The sequence below is a fragment of the Octopus bimaculoides genome, chromosome 13, assembly GCF_046866305.1.
Source record: "Octopus bimaculoides isolate indiv1 chromosome 13, ASM4686630v1, whole genome shotgun sequence".
In the NCBI taxonomy this organism is placed as follows: domain Eukaryota; kingdom Metazoa; phylum Mollusca; class Cephalopoda; order Octopoda; family Octopodidae; genus Octopus; species Octopus bimaculoides.
In genome coordinates, this window is record NC_142940.1 from 26,849,744 (window position 1) to 26,854,743 (window position 5,000).

Here is a 5,000-nt window from a genome sequence, read left to right on the forward strand (position 1 = left end):
TTGAAGCCCAGCCTGTTGTAGTATTGTGTCCTGTATTTTGATCACGATGCTGGGATCTTTGGCACTAAGCAGTGGCACCCTGTTCTGCAGTTTGAGTAACTTTCAATGCCAAAGTTTGGTACAAGGCCTTCTAGGATCTTCCAGATGTATATCACTGCATATCTCTCCCGCCTTCTTTCCAGGGAGAAAAGCTTTAATTCTTTAAGTCTTTCCCAGTAGCTGACATGTTGTATCAAGATGATTTTCTTAGTGTAGCTTCTTCGGATTTCTTCAAGTTCCGCCGTGGATTTTTTTATTGTGTGGTGACCATAGTTGTGAGCAATAGTGTAAGCGGCTGAGAATGTATGTCCTCCAAAGGATTATCAATGTCTCCTTTTCTCTTGTTTTGAAAGTTCGGAAGATCCAGCCAGCCAGCCAGTCAGCCGTCTGCATTTAATTACCAAATTGGTAATATGCACCTGGAAAGATGCATCATTGCTCATGTCAATGCCTAGGTAACGCACTGATTTTGATTCAGGGATTTCAATTCCTCCTGGGCCAGTGTATCCTGTCTGCATGTCATTTAGCTTTGTGTACTGGTAGCGTAGGGCCTGAAACTTCCCTGCATTAAACTGTATGTTGTTGTCCTCAGCCCACCTGTATATTGCGTCCAACTCCCGTTGCAGGTGTGCAATATTTCCAAGATTTTGTATTGTCTGAGAGACTTTTGTGTCATCTGCATAGCTAGCAAGGGTCGCTATCTGAGCAGCCAAGGGCATATCTGAGAGGGCCACTATGAACTTGGGGAAAGGACTTTCGGAAAAATCACCAGATCCGATTTTTCCATAACTTTCGGGAAAACGGATATATATTGATTTTTTTTCACGGAATCCCAGGTATTTGGTTATGGAGGATCCGATTCTGAAAAACAATCTTCAAAAATTGCATTTTCAAAATTTCGTTTTAGTGACCTGGCGCTGCCGTGATTCTTTAACTGTTTCACTATAACGCATGCAGAAACAGACAATACAACCGTTCATTTTCACTTTTAGACAGTGGGATGGTGGGGAGGGGGGAATTTTTGTTCGGAGATGTTCATAAAAAATTTGAAATCAAAATTTGAATTTGTGTTTATTTTTTCCATATTCTTAATCTCCGAATTCTCCCATGTAGACTGATTGGAAAAAAAAAAATTCAAAACAAGTTTTTAGAAAAATTTTGAAAATTGTTTTTCAGAATCGGATCCTCCATAACCAAAAGCTGGTCGAACTATTGCGTTTTACCCGAGCTCAAGAACGAAAAAAAATTAGTGTAATAGGTGAAAAACAACTTGCTGGGAGCGAATATGAAAAAAAAAATGCGCGCTCGCGAACGGGATTGGGGAGAGGGCTCGGAACATTCACGATGTGAATATTTTGAATCTTCTCCCCAACCCCCTTTCGCGAGCGCGCGTTTTTTCTTTCATATTCGTTCTATTACACTATTTTTCTTTTGTGTCTCGGCTCCGGTGAGGCGTCACGGAACATTCAGGATGTGAATGTTCTGAGCCCTCTCCCCACACCCCCGTTCGCGAGCGCGCATTTTTTTTTTTATATTCGTTCGCAGCAAGTTGCTTTACACCTACCACACTAATTTTTTTTCGTTTCTGAGCTCGGGTTAAACGCTTTAGTTTGAACCAAAAGCCTGAGATTCCGTTATAAAAAAATCAATATATCTCCATTTTCCAGAAAGTTATGACGGAAAAATCGGATCTTGTGAATCTTCCGAAAGTCCTCTCCCCCCCCCCTCCCCAGGTTCGTTTGCGCAATTCTTTTTGTCATATTCGTTTTTTACACAGTTGTTTGGGTTTTTTTCTTTTTTGTTAACAGGCAAAGATCTTTATATCAACCTAAATTTGTTGGTATGACTGTTTGCTAGAGGCCTTAGAACATATCCACGTGATCCCTGCTACTTCTAGTACACTAAACAACCATGTAGAGGACGAGCTACCTTTGATTTTGTTTAAAAGAGAGAAATGGTTTTTCAGAATAAATTCGGCTATAATTATAACCTACACCATCTAAAATGTATTTGTAGTTGTTCAGAAGATTATGGGGAAACAAATCGAGGGGACAGACTTCGGTAGTTATGCGCATATCAAATAGATATACACACACAAATGTCTTTTATCTTTTATCTATTATTAGACTACAACCATACTGAGATACCGCCTTGAGGAACTTTTAGTCAAATGAATGGATCTCAGTACTTATTTTCTTTTTTTATATACACAAATATATACACATATATATGCCAGAAGACCCTGTGCGCCTACATGTGCAACTTAAGAGTAGCAAGAGAGTGACTCGACGAAAATAAAATATTTATCCCTACCATGGTATTGAGTACTTAATAAACATATATATGTATATAACATTTAAAAATATTACTGGTATTCATGAAGAACCAACAGTTGCAACTTGTTAGCTTGAAAATATAAACGATACAGTCATTACCAATTATTAAATGAGATTTTATCGCTTTGGTGAACTTTGATTATAAAATAAAATGTGTTGCAGTGTGTCTATTACAATATAGACACGATGATTAAATGAGATATAAGTTTGGAACTACTTAATTAGTAGTAGAAAACAGTGATAGAAAATGGTCATAGAAGCCAACTCAAAATAAGTAATTCTTAAGAAACACAAGGTCCGTTTAGGTCATGGATACACAGTAAATGAAAACAATCAATCCACCACGAGGAGATCAAAGTTCATTCTAAGTTGACCAGCATTATATACATATATATAAGTACAAGAGTATATATAATATTAACATAGCCCGATTGAGGAATGATACATACAAAATTTCATTAAAAATACACACTTCTCTGGTTATGTGCATACATGCATATACGTGTGTGCGTATACAAATGTGTTTAGACATACATTTATAAATACGCATGTGTATATATAATTTATATATACGTATAAATACACACATATGCATACGTATGTGTATACAGGGATAAGTATAACGTACGTGTATACATAAGTTTATATATATATATATATATATATATATATGTGTGTGTGTGTACACATGTATATATATATATACACATATCTACACACCTATACACACATTATATATATATATATATATATAGAGAGAGAGAGAGAGAGAGAGAGAGAGAGAGAGAGAGAGAGAGAGAGAGAGAGAGAGAGAGAGAGAGAGAGTTTTTAAATTATCAGTGAATAAACATTTTAAAATATAAAATGTGAAAAAAAATCCACGTGAGGTGGTAAAGAGAAAAAAAAACAGCTTAAAAGTTTTAAAATGACGATTTAGTCACTCAGTCAAAATATTTCTCACCGAATCATACCGTTCAAAAAAACCAAAAACAATATGAACTAATATTGGGCGATTCAAGCACACAAAGTGTAGCGAAAGGTGAGTTAAATATAAACTATGGACAAATGCAAAACTATTAATAAGCGTTACATGTTTAGCATAATATGTAAATCATTGTATAAAAAGTAATTAAAGTAGCATAAAGTTTTAAAGTTAAAGAAAATTAATTAAAAAATAGTAGAAAATGAAAGATGAATTAAATGAATATTTGTAAATGTACGGTTTAAAGTATAAACACGTTCAGATGTATGATGCGTGTATATACTGGCCACAATCAAATGACTGAAATTATATATATATATATATTATAGATAAATATATTATAAATATATATATATACTATATATTGTAAATACATATATACTATACATCGTAAATATATATATATACTATACATCGTAAATATATATATATACTATACATTGTAAATATATATATACTATATATTGTAAATATATATATACTATATATTGTAAATATATATATATATTATATATCGTGGATCTTTCTGAATTGGCGGGCGCCTATATATAAATATACATTATATATCGTAAATATATATACATTATATATCGTAAATATTATATTGTAAATATATATATATATTATATATTTACAATATATATATATACATATATATATACATATACATTGTAAATATATATATATATATTATAGATATATATATATTTTAAATATGTAAGTATATATATAAAGTAAATATATAAGTATATATTATAAATATATATATATATATCGTTAAAGGCATGAAACTAGGAATTAGTATTTTTCGGTCAATAACTGATGAAGTATTAGGGTTCTGGTGTTTATCCGACGTCGTGTACATTTTGTAGTATTTAATGCATTTTTCTTTATATACATATATATAAATATATGTATATAAATATATATAAATATGTGAGGTATGTGGGTTTATATATATGTATATAAATATATATAAATATGTGAGGTATGTGTGGGTTTATATATATGTATATATGTATATAAATATATATATGTATATAAATATATATATATATATATATATATATATATATATAAATAAATATATAATTATATATATATATATATATATATATATATATATATATATATATATATATATATATATACACACACATGTATGCTTCGGGTTGAACATCTAGAAAGAAGCGAGCGTGTTGACTTACCGTCGGTGCCAGATGGAGTGATTGGTTGCGAGCCGGAGATGTCGTCAGAGACAAATATCCGGGATGGAATGTGTGCTAATACCCAGCGGAAACTCAAACCGGATGAGCAAGTAGCGGTCCGCCATCATTTCCATAGAGTAGCGCGAGGCCCGGATGGAGGACGGCCAGCCGTGCCGCGCGCACGCGGTTGCACACACCCACACATACCTCACATAACGTAGATAGAAAGACAGGAGGGCGGTGTTAGGTGGGGGAGGTGCCTTAATGTGATGAATGGAAAGGAGGGCGGTGATGATGAGGATGATGATGATGATGATGATGGTAGGAGTGGGGTGGGGTGAGGAAGTTAGCGGCTACTTGGCAGCAACAGCTTCATGTTTGGTGACGATGATGATGAAGACAGTGTTGGTGTTGTTGGAGACAGTAACGATGGGA

The 5,000-nt window shown here is 33.5% G+C and overlaps 1 protein-coding gene and 1 long non-coding RNA gene across 2 annotated transcripts in view; one reads left to right on the top strand and one right to left on the bottom strand.

Annotated features, from left to right (window-relative positions):
* The window catches only part of LOC106883375 (uncharacterized), a 52,253-nt gene that overhangs the window by 47,242 nt on the left and 11 nt on the right, over positions 1-5,000 (bottom strand). Inside the window, exon 1 of the mRNA XM_089361577.1 lies at positions 4,566-5,000. This exon is cut by the window's right edge and continues 11 nt beyond it. The gene's annotated coding sequence lies outside the window, so the exon portion shown is untranslated. The remainder of the gene's footprint in view (positions 1-4,565) is intronic.
* The window catches only part of LOC128249282 (uncharacterized), a 46,616-nt gene continuing 44,737 nt past the window's right edge, over positions 3,122-5,000 (top strand). The window contains exon 1 of the long non-coding RNA XR_016243986.1: positions 3,122-3,414. This is a non-coding gene — a long non-coding RNA (uncharacterized LOC128249282). The remainder of the gene's footprint in view (positions 3,415-5,000) is intronic.